Raw genomic sequence first — 18,530 nt, 5'->3', positions numbered from 1 at the left:
CGTCGACACCTCCCTGCAAGAGTTGCAAAAACCTAACGTCGTCATCTCCAATAACGAGAATATATATGCGACTGGGGATCGCTTGTGAATTTCATACGCCCAAGAAACTTCCTCCTTTGGAGGAAGCTGGTTAAACCCAAATAGGGTTAGTACCGTTTCACACTCACACTCACAAGCATATCCGTACACCTCTTTGGAAAATTCAGCACTCTAGACGCCCAGTTTAACCATGTTCATATTGATCTGGTTGGACAATGGCTGGTCAGCCAGGAATTTACTTCTCCTGGCCTGTATAGACTGTGTCACATGGTGACCTGAAGCCATTCCCTTAAACAATATTTCCGCTGAATCTGTAGTGCAAGCCCTTATATCATGCTAGATATCACGTGACAGAGTTCCCACAACTACTAATCCTGGTGTACAGTTTCAATCTAACCTCTTCCAGGAACTTTCCAAGATTTTAGGGATCAAATGTATTTATCTAATGAGCTATCACCCTGCTTTTAACAGAATGATAGAATGCTTTCATTAGCAAGTGAAAACTGTATTGTGTGCTTATCCTGACCAACAACAATGGAATGATATACCTACTTGTTGTTGTTCTTGGCTGTTGTGCAGATATCAAAATGGACCTGAGATACTCTCAAGCCGAACTTGTTCATGGAGTACCTCTATCAAATGCTGACCCTGATAGATTTAACAGCAACAGATCCAGAGCTTATTTTAGTAAAACCTCACCTATGCACTTTCGAGAACAGACTATCAAATTTTCAGTCTCAAAAGGCAATTCTTCGCGGACACACGTTTTTTTTTCTTTTTTTTCTTTTTTTTTTTTTTTTTGAGAACAGACGCCCTCTACCTTACACTGGTCCTTATTGACAAACTTTTCACCCTTAACATTAGTAACAAGAAAGGGCCTGTATCTATTAGCAGAATGAAAAAAGCTTTTCTTGACAATAAAGCACAAAAGCCACGTATTCTCCCTATATTACATTGACATACTCATATACCAGAAGTGAATACACCTCCAAAAGACAATTTTCTTTTTTTTTCCTTTTTTTTTTTTTTGGTACTCTTTTCTACAATTTCTAATTGTTTTATATACATTTTATGTAAATCATATTATTAACATAAAGATTAGAAAAACAACATATGTATACTTCTCGTTCTTTAATTAAACATAGATTAACATTTTTATCTTATAAATCTTTTAAGGAAACGTCTAATACAAATATATATAAAAAAACAAAAAACAAAAGCGACTTCAGATTTTAACCCTAAACCCTGACTGACTAATAATTACCTCTCTTTCTTTCTCCTTATCTCTTTCTCCCCCCCCTCTCTCTCTCCCTCACTCTTTCTCTACGAACGTAATTAAATGCTGCAAATTAAAGTTTACCACATTCATGATTCAAAAACAGCCAATACAAGAAATTATTTCCCTATTTCATAGTTGTTATATTTTAGGCATTTTTCTTCTTCAGAGGAAATAACGAACAAAACCAAAATATAGCATTGCTATTGAATTACTATTCTATAAAAGTGAAATTGTGCATGTACCAAACTACTCTGTCAATTTTCAGTCTACAGACTCGAGATTTGACATAACGGGTATTGAGATATGGGAAAATCTTTTTATTTGGTTTTCGGGCAAACATTTAGTTGTCAAGGGGGTCAAAGTCCAACGATTTGACCTTGAAAACTCTACCAAACTCCTCCGCCAATTTTGGCTCCAAACACTTGAAATTTTAGATGTAGGTTACTTGGACATGGATCAAACTTTTTAATTTGATTTGAGACCAAAACAAGAAATGTTAAGGGGTCAAAATTGAGGTCAAGGTTAAAAAAAATTCCTTTTGCGGTCTCTACCAAATTACTCAGCCAATTTTAGGTCTAAACATTTGAAATTTTACATAAAGTGTATTCAGACATAGGGCAAGCTTTTAATCGTTTTTTGGCGGAAGATTTCGTTGCCAAGGGGTCAAAGTTCAAAAGATGTGACCTTTGCGGTCTTTAGCAAACTATTCAGCCAATTTTGGGTCTAAACATTTGAAATTTACATAAAGGGTATCCAGACATGTAACAAGCTTTTTAATCAGTTTTTGTGCGAAAATTTGGCTGCCAAGAGCTTACCAAACTCATCCGCCAATTTGGGATCTAAACACTTGAAATTTTAGATATAGGTTACCTGGACATGAGTCAATTCTTTTAATATATATATATATATATATATATATATATATATATATATATATATATATATATATATATATATATATATAACGACCAACGAGCTGGAATAGTAGATAGGCCCTATGCACGTTTTATAACTTTATGTGCATATATATATATATATATATATATATATATATATATATATATATATATATATATATATGCACATAAAGTTATAAAACGTGCATAACGACCAACGAGCTGGAATAGTAGATAGGCCCTATGCACGTTTTATAACTTTATGTGCATATATATAGTGCATAGGGCCTATCTACTATTCCAGCTCGTTGGTCGTTTTGAAATCTGGCTATCAAGGCCATCTAAATTTGTTTTCTCCCATTCTCCCCTTTCAAGTACTGAGGCCGCCCCCCCCCCAAAAAAAAATGTGTAACTTGATCCCACACCTCTTTGGTTTTAATCACCAAGCAGATAGTAGCAAATAAAAAGTGAATAAGTGCCTTTTAAATATATCTATTTCTTAGGTAAACTTTCACTATTTACCTTCTTTTTTTTTTTTACTGATTTCGTAGTAGTAGTAGTAGTAGCAGTAGTAGCGGTAGTAGAGGTAGTAGTAGTAGTGGTAGTAGTAGTAGTAGTAGTAGTAGTAGTAGTAGCAGCAGCAGCAGTAGAGATAGTAGTAGTAGTAGTAGTAGAGGTAGTAGTAGGGGTAGACTATTTTTTTAATCAGTCTGAGAAATTGTCTTGGGTTGTCGCATAGCCTCCTTCCAGTTGGGTGGACAGTGTGGGATCAGGTGGTCTGTGTTCTGGGGGCTTCCTTGTCCTTTGGGCAGATTGGGGAGTCTGGTTGATAAATTTATTTTATCTGTATTTTCAATCAAACTAATCTCTTACGCGCACACACACACACACATATATATATTCAAGCAAAAATTATTGAATACAACGGAGGTACTTTGCTTTATTATTCTTTTTTTTTATTTTTTCGACTTTTCATATAATCTTTTTGTATCAGAATCGAAGATATTAATAAAAGTTCCATAAGATTCCATAAGAGTCATTTTCAGGGGAATTGGTGGAATTTATGCCGTGGAAGTGAACTTAAGTAAAAAAATGAAACATAGAAAAGTAAAATTCTCAATAAATTGTAGGCAGCGGTGGCGGGTTAAAATAATCAAATAAAAGTTGATTAAAAGTCGGTTAAAACCTAAGTCGATTAGAAATCTGAGCTGCAAAATCTAAACGTTCGTGAGCCAGTATTAGCAAAGAAAGCATGGCAATTCCATACTACGCCAGCCATTTAAATATGTTGCTACTTGTCTTGAATGCGATGTTATTATATCTAATATAAATTGCCGCGAGAAATTTTTTTAACTTTTTGGGATTAATTTCCTGCTGAACGATTTTCGTGTTATCTACAAGCACTTGCCTAAAGATGAAAGCGGGGTGGGGGTGGACAGTTATGCTCTTTTTGTAAATGTAAATATATGGCACTGATATTGGTTAAATGCACAGTAAGGCGGCAGGAAAATGTTGTTGTTGTACATCTAATATATGTATTAGTCTTATTATTATGGAAGTTACATTTTCATAGAGGGCATTTGAACTTATATACAACATTGGTTTGCTCTAATGTTTTTATAACTGGAGGGGAGTTGTTTCTAACAACGAGGTTTTGAGTATAAAACCTTTTATAATAAACTAGCGGGCGGGCCACCCGCCGCCGGTCGTAAAATATGATACTTTGATTCATGCAGATTTTGTACTTATTATTTTACTAGCAGGACCTGTTAACCGGCATTGCTCGGTGGAAGCATGCCCCCCCCCCGCCTTGTAAAAAGTTTAAGTACGGCTGTTGTTGGTATTGCCCAACCCCCCAACCTCCTCATGTTAAGAACTGCTTTTGAAATAAACACCCCAACATCCTCATGGTAAGAATGGCTTTCGGAATGAACACCCCGAACCTCCCTCTGTTAAGAACGGCTTTCGGAATAGACATCCCATTTTGTGGGGGAGGGAGGGGGCAAAATATCTGCCCCAAATTTTACCTTGATAATCACTGTCATGATCTCCACGCACAAATACTATGAACCAACCTGGAAATTGTGGGTGTGCAGTGTCGGTCGAAAAAAAATGAAAATGTTCAGTACTTATGTATTTTTGTTACTGTGCTGCTGAAATAATAATGTTATTATTTTGAAAGCCATTCTTAACATGTTAGTGGAGCGTGTTTTGTAAATAATTTGTGCTTCCACCTTAAAATTTAATGATCACATGATTACATGTTCAATAATATGTGATTAAATTAAATCCTTCTTAAGTAAGAGAAAAATTCAGGTTGCCCTCGACAGTCATACATCTAAATAATATGATATAAATGCGGGAGTACCTCAGGCGTCTATCCTTGGATCTTTATTATTCCTAATATTTATGAATGACCTACCTGATAAAATTGTCTCTGAGAGGGGTATATTTGCTGATGACACCACGCTCTATAACAGGCACGAGGGGAAACAAATGAACACATATCTAAGGAAATGCAGAAACACGAGAAGAAGACTTTCCATCTATAGTGGAATGGGGACAAAAATGGATGGTCACATTCAATGCTGCTAAGACTAAGCTTGTTTCCTTCAATAATTACAAGAAACCTTCTCTACCACCAGTTACAATGGCCCAAAATACATTACCTGAAATTACTTCTTTTAAACTCTTCAGCCTAACGTTCACAGGGGACATGAGCTGGAACAGATACATTGAGAGCATTGCCAACGCTGTTGCGAAGAAGGTGGGCTTTCTGAAAGTATCCTGTACCTCTATAACGCCACTATTGGCCCATATATGGAGTACTGTTGTTACATTTGGGCTGGTGCATCTGCTGTTAGTTTCTAACTCCTTAACAGGATTCAAAAGAGAGTTGCCAACCTGATAGGTCCTGAACTGTCATCTAAGCTTCAGCCTCTGTCTCATCGACAAAATGTTGCATCCCTCTGCCTGTTCTACAAGTATTTTAATGATGAATGCTCTAATGAACTACAAACTCTTGTACCTCCTCGATGTAAATTCCCCCGACAAGCAGCAAAATCCCACCCCTTCACAGTAGAGATTCCTAGGTGTAAGAAAGCCTTCTATTCTAATAGTTTCTTCCCCAGAACTGCTAGACTGTGGAACTCCCTTCTGGGATTCTGTTTCCCGAACTGTACTGACATGCAGAAGTTCAAGTGTAATGTGAACAGACATCTTGCTGCTCATCTCCCTTCTTAATATCCATGCAACTTATATCCCTGAGAGTAGCCCCCTACTTTAAAGTGGCACTGTGCCTTGTTTGGGGTTAAAGTTGAATTTTAAAAAAATGGAAGACTATCAAACTAAAGTGATGTTAGGCAGAATTTTGAAAATTTTTGGAAAACACCTAAAAAATGAACTAGATTAGGATCTCCCCCTTTTATATGAAAATAAAATAAAATAAAATAGAATAAAGTAAAAAAAAATAAAACAAATAAATAAAAATAAAATGAATAAATAAAAATAAAAAATAATGATAAATAAATAAATATAAATTCAAAGCACAATATATGTGTATATGCTTCTATGTGTATGTATATATATATATATATATATATATATATATATATATATATATATATATATATATATATATATCAAAGCACAATATATGTGTATATGCTTCTATGTGTATGTATATATATATATATATATATATATATATATATATATATATATATATATATATATATACATATACATACACATAGAAGCATATACACATATATTGTGCTTTGAATTTATATTTATTTATAAATATATTTATTATATATATATATATATATATATATATATACATACATATATATATATATATATATACATATATATATATATATATATATATATATATATATATATATATATATATATATATATACAAACTAAAAGTTAAAATAAATACTATCTGATAAATTTCATGAATAAATGTATAAATTTATTATGATACAAATAAAAAATTTAATTTGATATAACTAAAAACTATATAAACATGAAGTTTAATTCAGCCCCTTTAAAAAAAAAAAAAAAAAGTTGTCATAAAAATACAAAAAATATTTTTTAAATTGTCGCAAGATTCTAAAAATAAAAAAAAATTGAACGATCAACTCCGAGGTTCCAGACAGACAGTATGACCTAATTTTGATGAACTGTTCGACCGGCTACCTAATTTCGAATCGTCTGAAATATGGTTTTCCGACATTGTCTCTCTCTAAATGACTTCACGAACCCACTCCTTCTAAACCTTTTTTCTCTCTCACACTCTTTCTTCTAACTCCCTCTAATCTTTCATACATCCTCTCCACCAACAAACTTTTAAACATCCCTCCCTTTTTTTAACGAATAACAACCATAAAAGATTTTGTCTTCCGATTTAAAACCATAAGAACTTTAAACCATGCTATATGTTAGACATGGTAAAATCTTTTGTCCTTTAAAATCAAAAAATTTCTTCACATCCTTAGATCATTCGTAGACATTTATGCTGATGACACTACTAAGACGTTTTGTCGTGTGGTGTTGGTGATGATGATAACGTCACAAAAAAAAACAACAACGCTTGTTATATGTAGAAAAGAACCGGGGGGGGGCAATCAACACTGCCAGGCGTCTCGATTCTAAGGATGGGACCAGAGGGCACGGCTTACTCAACTCGAGGTGATTGTCTCTTCAACAGTACCGCCGGCCGACTACTCCCTTACTAAAATCTGCACGGCTTTTTATATGATTTCTGTCACGTTCGCCCAGAGACTCCAACCTACACATAAGCGTAACTCGATCTGCTAGATACTCGATTTCGTTGACATAGAAGGATCGAATATCAACCGAGACATTCCATGTATTGTTCATCTGATTTCTATTTTTAGACGTGAGTGTGTTTTGTTTAAATTAAGAAAGATGGACCTTAATTTTCATGTTTCCATATTTAACAAACAAAAATTTAATTTCGTTGTTTTTTTTTTTCGATTAAAAAAAAACACTACCAGCACCAATTCCGCTTTTCGGGCCGCACTATCTAACAATGACCATCATTCAAAATCAAGACACCTGACCGTGTCACACTACCATCTACGACAGCACATCAAAGGCCGTAAACGACCAAGTTCTCTCTGATTCTCTCTCCACTGATCTTGGGATATGGTACAATGGGGAAAAAGTGTCTGGTTAGTTTTTGTTATATCCTTACTTTAAATAAGAATACAGCAAGAAACACAGGGTTATGGGTGAAAGACAAAGGGGTTTATTTACAAGGGAATACAGGTGACATAAGAGTTACTTGACCTCTTTTCTTATTCTCTTCCTGTCTTTTTTCCTTCTCTTTCAGTCACGTGAGAGGGTCAATATATCTATAGTTCATTTCATCTATGAAGGGATGTTAGGTTATTCCATTACATCAGTTTTAATACATCTAAAACCAAGCTTCTATCTTTACATCATGAACGCTCTAATCCTCATCTGAAATCAATTGAAATAAATAGCTCTCATCTTAGGGAGGCTCCATGTTTTGACAAGCTTCTGGGCTTGACCTTTACTCCTAATCTGAAATGGAACACGTACATCAAATCCGTTGCCAAGGAAAAATAGTGAGATCCTTCTATCGATCAAGTAGATATCTACCTGCTGATGCAATTCTCTACCTGTATAAGAGCCAGGTATGTCCAAGGATGGAGTATTGTTGCTACATCTAGTCTGGAGCTGCTAAAAAAACTTATCCTGCCTTGACAGAGTTCAAAATAGACTTTGTATCCTAGTGAGGGATGCTCTTTTCTTTTCCCTGCACACACTCACAAAAGAGCCGCTGTGAGCCTGGCTCTGCTTTATCATTATTTTCATGGCAAGTGCTCATCTGAGCTCCAATCTATGGTCTCCCCCCCCCGCCAAACATTCACGAGAAACACTCATCTATCTGAAAACACTACCACTAGTTTCCCCCACTCTTTGTCTGCGCCTAGACCTAAACATGGATTCTATGAACAGAGCTTCTTTCTTAGAACTGCAGACCTGTTGAACTGTCTTTACAAATTAACATTTACAAAAAGGTTCAGTTTAATGTGTGTAATTTAGTCCCTTATCTTCGTCAGCAAAAAATCATAATATTGTGGTTGGTTAAAAATAGTTTGGTTCGGATCCACTACCACTCTCCTCAGACCATTGGCAAGCTTCATAGAAAACAACGAAAAATGTATAGGGAGGGTGGGTGTCTTGAAAGAGATCTGTAGAACCATACTTAACTTTGAATTATTTATTTACTTGAAATATTTTTAAAAAAAAAGGGGGCCTTTACACTATCAGACCCAAATTTCGGAAATCGTAATACTGAATTTATTTTGGTGACGCTTGGATAAGTAGGTCCCGCAGATGAGCCTCATTCTGAAAAATCTGAACAGTTAGGTCATGTGACATATGACACCATTGCTTCTACCATTATTGACCCTTTTTGCGTTGATTTATCTTGAATTTGGTTGCAATTATTTATTTATTTTCACTTCTTCGTTATGTTTATAGAAATAAATGTTCGACATTGTTTTTTGTTTTTTTACTTTTAGCTTAACTTGCTTTTATATTTCACTATTTCGTTTTTTAGTAATAAATACTTCTCTATAGTAAAAACCGACCTTGTATCTAATTCTGACCCCGTGGGGAGTAGATAAGTAGGCCGATACTATTTTCAGATAATAACTTTATTCATCCAAAATGATGGAGGTCTGAAACATACAATGATATTATGGTAACATGAGTATAAACATAACAATTCAATGGCTGGATTATGATTATGTAATACACTATCCTCTATCCCTCCCCGAGTCATTTGAGAGTATTCTGAATGACTGATTTAATGTCTCTTACTGGTGATGATTACAGATAGGATGATATTCTTTTCAAAGCACATATTAATAGATAGTGTCTTTATACTGTCTTTGCACTATGACCTCAAATCATGTGGGAAAATGAAATTAAAATAAGAATTAATAAGTGTACTGCTTGTACATAAAATAAAGAGACAGTCATGAACCGTCATTGGGTAGACTGCTCTCTGGTTCGGGGATTATTCTGCCCCGTTTAATGTTCATAATCACTGAGCCACTTTGGTTCTTGTTGTGAGCGACTGGAGCGTCTTGGAGTCTGGTCGAAGGAAAGTTGTTCTGGTCTTACTCTAGGTGTCACACTTCTTCTCGGTGTAGTTGGTACCGTGGATGAAGGCGTTGGAGCCTGCGGTGTAGGAGGTGGCCTGGTAGACGCAGGCGTGGAAGGTTGACTGTCATCCACCGGTGGTGGTCTGTCCAAGACTGATGGCATTGGTCATTTAGGCTGAGTGGCATAAGGTGGTCTACCCTGCTCAGCTGGTGTAATAGAGACAGTGAGGTGAACAATGACTTGGTGAAGCTGTTGTCCTGTAGTTTCAAGTCTGTGACGGTCTGAGATGTAACAGCTGGGGCTGTTGGTATCCCACTCACTGGTATAGGTGGGTTGGGATTTCCCCCTTTGAAGTGATATCTCAAGTCATGGTCGATGGTATGTTTTTCAGGAGGGGAATACACTGGCATGTACTATCGTAGAAACTTCCTGTTGCATAATGTCACTCTGCCTAATCCGTCCATGCATACAACATACTGGTCAAATTGATGAACTTGTTCCAGTTTTGTCCCATTTTCTTGGACAAGCGCCAGTTTGATTTTGGATCCTGATCTGGTCTCCCACTCTGAGAGGTGGCAGCCGCTTTGTATGTTCAGCTAAGCGTTCGGCAGTTTTCATGTGTCAGTTGCGTAAAGCTTCCTCTCTCAGAGTAAGTGCGTCACTCCATGTCTCATGAGGTTGTAGCGGCCAGGCAAGATTGGGATGAAGTCTCAGATCGCCTGCTCAAAGACACACATTGCTGGAGATAATTTTGTGTCTCTGTCCAGAGTGTTTCGATACTGCAACATGGCGCGCTGAAAGGCATCGGTGCCTAGTTCACCATTTGGTCCAGTGTTGTCTGTAATCATGCGTTTCACGGTCTTCACTCCAACCTCTGCTCTACAGTTGCTATGTGGAAAAGCTACAGATGAGAGCCTATGATGCACACCCCAGGTCTTCAGGAAATCTCTGGTTGTTGAAGCTGTAAACTCTGGACCACCATCTGAAGATAACTCATCTGTTATTCCAAATGTGACGAAGGTGCGTCGTAAGTAGTCAATGAGGCCAGAGGCACCATTGTGTGCCCTTTCAATGATGGGCCAGTTTGAGTATCTATCAACAATCACCAGGTAATTACCGCCTTTGTAGTGGAAGAAGTCCGCACATACACACTGAAATGGATACAAGGGGTAGACGGGTGGCATTGGTGGTGCACTTGGTTGAGATGGAGCATTTTGCTTGCTTTCTCCAAGCCGTCAGCAACTGCAAGGACTTCACCTTCGACAGGTGCATACCTGGATTCTGTGGGGCTGGTGAACCTGCTACCAACAAGAGTTATATTCCACCCATCTCGGCAACAGAAGGGCACAGTTTTGATGCATGTGCAATGTTTTTGGAACAGCCAGAATCCAATGCCATTCTTCAACCAGTCTGTAGCTAGGCAAGTTGGTTTGTTTTTGTCGAATATCTGGACACCATGTTCAATTTCACTGATGATGACTGCTTGTGACTCCTGAAAAAGACGTTCCAGTGTGTCGTCCCAATTGAATGGGGTTCTAGGTTTCAACAGTTGTCTGAATGCTTGCATCCTGTCAGTCATACTGAAGGCATATGATACCTCATGTCCGTGATGTTCTTCGGTGAAGGAAAGTCTAAGATTGCTTCAAGATAGCGACTACATGGTCGCATGCTGTCTGGAATAATTTCAAAGCCAGCAAACTCTACAGTGTCTTGAGCAAAGATGAATTTCTCCAGGTTCAAGATGATACCATTCTTTCCACAGGTTTCCAGCCAGTTACAGGATTGAAGGAAACTGTTCTGGATACTGTTTGACCAAAGAAGAGCGTCGTCAATGCACTTTGTTTTGTCAGGAATGTCGGTGACGATTTCATCGAAGCGGTGGGTATAGCCATCCCCAGAGGCTATGTATCCTTGAGGTGCAGTTTTATATCTGTACCTGCCCCACGGTGTGATGAAGATGGTGAGATGTTTGTCCTCTTCCCTAATGGGTACACTGTGATATCCATTCCAGGCATCAAAGACAGTCTTTTTAGTGTGGCATGGGACAGAGCGAGCCTGATGAAATGGGGACTGCGTGTGGTGGGTCTCCCTCACTGCATGAGTGTTGAGTGCTTGGAAGTCTATGGTTCGGTGCAGAGGGCCATTCTTCTTTGCGCAGACCACCATGCGATGACACCAAGTGATCGGTTCTCTAACTGGGACAGGCTCGATGACATCAAGTTGAACATCCTGATCTAGGCCTGCTTTCACTTCATCCTGCCAATGTAGTGGTACTGGGACATGTGTGTGATGCGCGACAGGTGTAGCTTTGGGGTCGACCATGAGCCGCATCGGTGGGCCTGCCATGTGAGAAAGTGGTTGATGCTGACATGTATTGAAGGAACTGGATTTGTACCTGTCTAGTAGGTACTGTTGAAGTTTCTCTCAGTTAGGTTCAGCTGCAGGAAATGTCAGAGCCGACGGTGGAGGGAGCGGTGATTCATGTTTGAGGCATGTACACTTGTCACTGTCTTTACATGAGGTGCACATAAAGTCTTGAGAAGATGTTGACTGTGACTGGATTTGCGATGCAGGGTTGCTCTTATCTTCCTATGGACATGGGGGAACCACACATTGGCTGATAGTGCTCATTGCTGTTTGACTGTTGCTCTGTGATTCACCGATCATTGGGAAGTTATGTGTAATCATGCCAAGTGCTGCACATGCTTCTCTGCTTAGAAACATTTTTTTGGATTTGTCAGTCACGTACACAACTTGGGGCGTTTCATAGGTTTCTACTCTGGTTCCTTTGCTGGAGATGCAGAGAATAGCTGCTCCAAGAATTGTTATGCCAACATTGTTAGCAGCATGCATCTTCATTGTCACGGGAATTAAGTGTTTCTCTCAGATACCGAGTCAATGAAGCACTTTGATACTGGCTATACAACTTTGGCAGCCTGTGTCAGCCATAGCAGTGATGGTAGTTGTCTTTGACTTTGGTGTGATCTTTGAGTCTATGCCAAAGTGGTTGTAGTCTTCAGGTTCAACACGAGCAGTCACTTGAATGAAAGATTTAGGCTCTGATGACTGGCGCACCCAGGTGTCTGATAGCAGATTGTATAGGTGATGGTCTAGATGAAAAACATGTCTGTCATAGTTTTTGTTATAAATGGTTGCAGCACAGAGGGAGTCAAATACAGCACTTTCATGTTCAGTCTTAGTGTCCGTCACTTTCTGTTTGCCTCTGCACACAACCTCAAAGTGGTTCATTCTTCTACAGTTGTTGCAGGTCTGACCATATGCTGGACACTCTTGCGAAGTTGGAGAGTTGCTCTCGCACCGTGACCTCTCTTTCCACAATAAGTGCATGCTGTCTCTTGTTTTTCAGTTTTCTTGATTACGACACGTGCAGCATTTCTGTTGCGACGATATGTGCTGCTAGCTACTTCAGCCCCTTGGGAATCAAGTAGTTTGGATGCAGAGCGTTTACCAGATTCCTTGGCGTCAACGAACTGAAAAGTTTCTTCAAGGGTCATGCTCTGATTTATGTCCCCAAAGAGGTCTAGCTGAATGTCAGAGCCATTGAGACCATGAACAAGTACATCACGTAGGATTGCATCTGTGTAGTTGACTTCATGGCTGCAGCTGGGGCACGGTATTAGGAATTTGCATACTCCTACTTGTCCACGGAGACGAGCACCAAATGAACGCACAGTTTCTTCACGGTCTTGTGTCATATTGTTCAGTGTAACCCGAGCCACCATTGTATTTTCCTCACACACTGCCAAGAGTCTTATGGCTGTTAGAACATCTTCTTGAGATTTTTCTGTCAAGGAGCCGCCAGCTGATCTTGTAAGGTCTCTTCGCAAAGTTTCATCACAGCACTCTAACAGTTGAATTACCAGTTCTTTGTCCTTGATTTTGGTGGCTTCAACATAGTCTTTCCATCGTGATAGGAAGTATGACCAGTCCTCACTTGTACCAGCTGATGAGATGGTCGTTTGACTTTTTCTTGTTGCAGCTTGCAGTACTTGTGGGAGTTGTGCTGTGCACTAGCACATGGATTGTCAGAAGTGCTGCCGCAATTGCTGTGTCAAGATCAGCTGTCTCGAAGTCGCAATCGGGAATCAGGCATTTTACCACTGGCATCCTGCTGGTGTTGTTGATCTTCTGCTGGTGATGATGTTGGTCTAGTGGTCTCTCAGTAGGTAGAATCCATCCGTTATAGGCATTACTGTACCTCCATCATAGATAAGTAGGCCGATACTATTTTCAGATAATAACTTTATTCATCCAAAATGATGGAGGTCTGAAACATACAATGATATTATGGTAACATGAGTATAAACATAACAATTCAATTATCTGTTGGATAAATCTAAGATGCACTAACGGCTGGATTGTGATTATGTAATACACTATCCTCTAGGGAAGCAAGTAAATAGGAAGTAATATGGCGGCTGAAAAACGTTTTTCGACCCCAAAGCATTACAATACATTTGTAGAGGGCTAGGATATATAAATCCTAATCCTGTTACAAAAGAAAATAATGAAACGAATGGAATGAAGGAAACAAAAGCTCAATTGCTGGATAAGATAAACGTGTCGTTTATTTACTGTTGAAAGAATGAATGTTTTAGGTGTATCACGTGTTCATGTCCGCGCGGGTGTAACCATCGTTTCTTGCAGGACTGGTAGCATAGAAGGAAAAAAGGAAATGTGTGTTCATCTCATGTTCGGGTCACTATCGTTTGTTCGCGTGTGGGACGAGAAGTGAGTAATGTAGTGTAAAATGAGAATGATAGTCCAGCGTGTAGACAAAGAAAAGGATAGAGGGTTGACATCAGTTAAACTGCGCGCCATGTTAGTAGTCAGCTACGCGAAGGTATTCTCAGGGACAAGTTGTATATATAGAGAGAAAGAGTGAGAATGTCAATCCAGTTTATGGAGAGAGAAAGCGTATAAAGTGTATGTACGGTCTGTTAGCTTTTTGTCCCACATAGTAGCAAGTGACGTGAGGCAAGCGCGTGCGCGTGCCTGCCGAAAAGGCACGCTGTCAGTCCATAGACCACCCAGCTCGGAAGCTGCTCCAAAAAGAAAGAAGCTGCTTATTGCTCTTGCTTTTATAGGTGTTTCCAGTGGTCTTTTGCGCATGTGTGGATTTCCTTTGAAAGGGTTAGTGACGTTGCCCATGTGTGCATTCGTGTGCGCGTATATGTGAAGTACATGTGTGTACATTAACGTGTGTGTGTATACACGTGAATGTGAGTGTATATACGCGAACGTGAATATATGTACGTGTGTGGACGCGCGCGCGTATGTTTGTGTGCGCGTATGTATATGACAAGTAATATAGCTTGAGATGTGAACGCGCGTTTTTGTGTGAGACTAGAAAAGGCTCGCGCACATTTAACCCCTGAAGAATTTCCGCCATGTGTTCTTGTTGTTCTAACTTAACAACTAGCTACTACTTGTGTTTCAAACTTTAAAAAAAAAAAAGCACTTTAAAATAGTAAAACCACTAAAACTTTTTCCGTTTGTTGTCTTTTTTTGGAAGGAGGGTTTGAGAGGTGCCCCTATTATCCTAAAGAACTAGCTATGTAAACACTGCAATATTTTTCAATAATTATTTACAAAAAAAATTCTTTACAATCAAGTTTTATTTAAAATTAAGAAATTGTTTTCTACAATATTTTGTTTAGATATGTTTACATCATGTTTTTAAATAAAATTAAGAAATTATTTTCTACAATATTTTGTTTAGATATGTTTACATCATGTTTTTAAATAAAATTAAGAAATTAATTTTAAAAATATTGTTTTCAAAAGGGTTACTTTTCGGTAGTTTCACCGGTTATTAACCTAAATTTTCTGAATGTCAGAACGAGGCTCGTCTGCGGGACCTACTTATCTAAGCTGCACCTGAATTTCATATGATAAACAATTTTTGATTCTCTTTACTTTTTTGACTCCCAATGTTTCGTCTGCTAAAATTTTAATCACGTGATTACGATGTAGCATCAATAAAATAAACCAGTCATTCAAGTGCCACTTGTTACGGATTTAGCTGATACGATATTAAAAATCGCTTTTTTGGTACTTTATGCACTTATTTTACTGGACTGGCGGGTATATTGTAACTATTCTTCACTTTCAGCTAACAATTTAATAAACAAAATGATATCGTAAAACTTGAAGGACCGGTTGAATACATTGATTTAAGTTTAAAGTGTTGTGTAATTTAAAAAAAAAAAAAAAATTCAGTTGCTTGTGCTTTATTTCTTCAATTTTGAATAATTTCACAATTATGAATGAATTTGCGGGTACAAGAAGAAAAAAAGTAGTATTTCAATCAGATTATTATTTGGTTTGTCTTATTCAAATTAAATGGATATATTGCAAAAGAAGCCAGCAAACGAACAAAAGTGTAAAAAAAAAAAAAAAAAAAAAAAAAAAAAAATTACAATAACATATGTTAAGTTACTTTTCTACCTACATTACTCATTAGTTTTTAGTACTTAGTTTATTTTTATTTTTTTTAGAAATAATTCACATTTTAAATTTAAATCAATGTATTCAAACGGTTCTTTGGAAAAAAAAATATGTAAAATAAAGTGGCCACCGCGGCGGCGCGGCGCACCGCACCGGCGCACCGCACCGACCGCCACCACTGAGTGGTGCTGGTGCACTGTGCACGGCAGTGGTGCTGCCTGCATGTTACCGTGCTATTTTTTTTAACCCGAATTTTTTAACCCGTATTTTTTAACCCGAATTTTTTTAACCCGTATTTTCAAGTTTTACGATATTTTTTGTTTATTAAATTGTTACATGAAAGTACAGAATAGTTACAATACACCCGCCAGCCTGGTAACATAAGTGCATAAGTACTAATAAAATGATTTTTAATATTTTATTTAGCTAAATCCATAACAAGCGATATTTGAATGAATGGTTTATTTTATTGATGCTACACCGTAATCGCGTGATTACAATTTTAGCAGACGAAACATTCGGAGTCAAAAGAGAAAGGAGTTCACTAATAGTGTAGACGCCCCCCCCCCCCCCAATATAGATTTTAAACAAAGCCGTTCGAAAGTGTGGAGAAAATAGATATATTTAGCTATTCCTCTAAAAAAAACTGTTTCTCTTACTCTTAGCTAGAATCATCAACAGTAATAATACCACATTTACTTCAGGACCCGTCTTTCTTAAATTTCTCCCAAATTAGAACTATGTTTTAAAGGTCGGATGAAACTTAATCATCTTTTACTATTTTATGTAGTTTGCGCAAACGCGTCGGACAAAAACCAATTGAGAAATTGAGAAGAAAGACGGAGTTATCTCCCTTAGGTCCATTATATTATAGCAGTAGATGAACTTTGTTAGATGTGGTGTTATCCGTCCGCCAACTGAAACATGCCTATAAACAAAATGTAAGTAAATATATATGTATATATATATATTTGTGTGTGTGTGTGTGTGTTTTTTTAAAGGGGGTTAGCGATACTAATTTTTAAAACTGTTTTTTTTTTTTTTTTAATTTAAAATGTCTTTTGATAACTAAAAATGAAGCTGAAAAACAGCAAATTAAAAAGAAGACGTTTTGTTTTTACTCGTACATACGTCAGGATAAACATGAAACAAATGTACCCGAAACGTTGTTTATCGCGACGAACAAATTTAGTGCAACGTTTGTTGATTTCATACAAACACGTGCCAAATCTATTTCGATAAATACCGCCCAGAGTATATTTAACAAGATGAAAATCGGAAAGTTGTTCGTAAGTACCGATATTATATATATATTTCCCCCCACCTTCTGGCCATGATGCAATAGGCATTGCAGGGGAAACTGAAACTTACTGCTATGGTTTCAAATGATCTGAAATAACAGCAAGAGGAGACTTCATTCCAAATATTTCTCATATGTTATATCTCCCCTCCTTTGGAAATAGGGTACCATTACGAATACCTCCAGTATCAAATAATTCTTATACACTGTGAAATTTCCTTTATGTATGAAAACCAAAGAAGGGAGATATAACATGAGAAATATTTGGAATCAAGTCTCCCCTTGCTGTTATTTCAGATCATTTAAAACCATAGCAGCAAGTTTTAGTCTCCCCTTCATCAAGGCCAGAGGTTTTGGAGTATGTCATCCAGTCATCCACATACAATACTGTTTCGTTGTATCACAACTCATCAGTGTGGCTTGACTAGCATCTTCCCAAGTCGGGGATTGAACCTACAACCATCGCGTTGATAGTCAGCAATTTTACTCATCGGCCCATAGGATTGGTACTTGCAAAAGATCTCAACAAATGTTCATTTAAATAAACACTCTCCCACCGCTTTTACAGAGCTATGAGCTGCTTGTTTATTTACAAACAAAAACAAGCGAACCTCACTTTATAACCAAATAAGTAGTGGTTAAGACAGTGCTCTACCCAAAGAGGGGGGAGCTTATACATTTATTGAATAAATTACAATAATCTATCAAAAATTCAAACAACGAATTAAAATAAAGAAAATAGGTTACTTCATTTTTTTTTTATAATAATTTCTTATTTCAATTTTTTAGAGTAATTTCTCAAAAATAGTAATGTATTCATTTTTTATTTTCATCATTTTTGTTGTTGTTGTTATTTTATGCAAGTCCAGACAGAATTCCAAAATTAAAAAAACAAAAATACAGAAAAATGTATATGATCAATTTATGTGGCTTTTGGAATATGATATTTTCGTTCCGTGATAGGTACGTACACCATGAAGATTTTTTCTGTATTTTTGCTTTTTAATTAGGTTGAATTCTGGATAAGAACCGTTTTTTTTAATTGCACTATCTAGTATATTAAGCTTTCTATTATTGTATATATAGTGTCCTGACAGGCAGCTCCAGTTTTGCTGATGCCTTGCCAAAACTGGAGCTGCCTGTCAGGACACTATATATACAAATGTAGGCAAATTTGAGCATATTTTAGTGATATGAAAATATAGGTCGTTTTTTACTACTCATCATAAAAAATATAAACATAAAATAGTGTTATAATGTTCAAAAATCTGCAAAGTTCTATGTAGTTTCGTCTCATAGAACCAAAGATATGAGCATTTCAATATTCAGTTTAGCTACAAATATATATATATATATAGCCACCTGT

General features: G+C 37.2%; 1 protein-coding gene across 4 annotated transcripts in view; it reads left to right on the top strand.

The window, feature by feature from the left end:
• The window catches only part of LOC145292102 (thiamine transporter 2-like), a 136,616-nt gene that overhangs the window by 67,139 nt on the left and 50,947 nt on the right, over nucleotides 1–18,530 (top strand). The window contains exon 1 of one of the 4 annotated variants that reach the window (XM_080138187.1): nucleotides 16,437–16,805. The exons of the other annotated variants lie outside the window; for them this stretch is intronic. The gene's annotated coding sequence lies outside the window, so the exon portion shown is untranslated. Of the gene's footprint in view, nucleotides 1–16,436; nucleotides 16,806–18,530 lie in introns of those variants that run through there. 4 annotated transcript variants of the gene reach the window in all.

The sequence above is a fragment of the Euprymna scolopes genome, chromosome 13, assembly GCF_053919585.1.
Source record: "Euprymna scolopes isolate OS-2025 chromosome 13, ASM5391958v1, whole genome shotgun sequence".
Taxonomy (NCBI): domain Eukaryota; kingdom Metazoa; phylum Mollusca; class Cephalopoda; order Sepiida; family Sepiolidae; genus Euprymna; species Euprymna scolopes.
The sequence above is the reverse complement of the archived record's forward strand: the minus strand, read 5'-3'. Positions and strand labels throughout refer to the sequence as shown.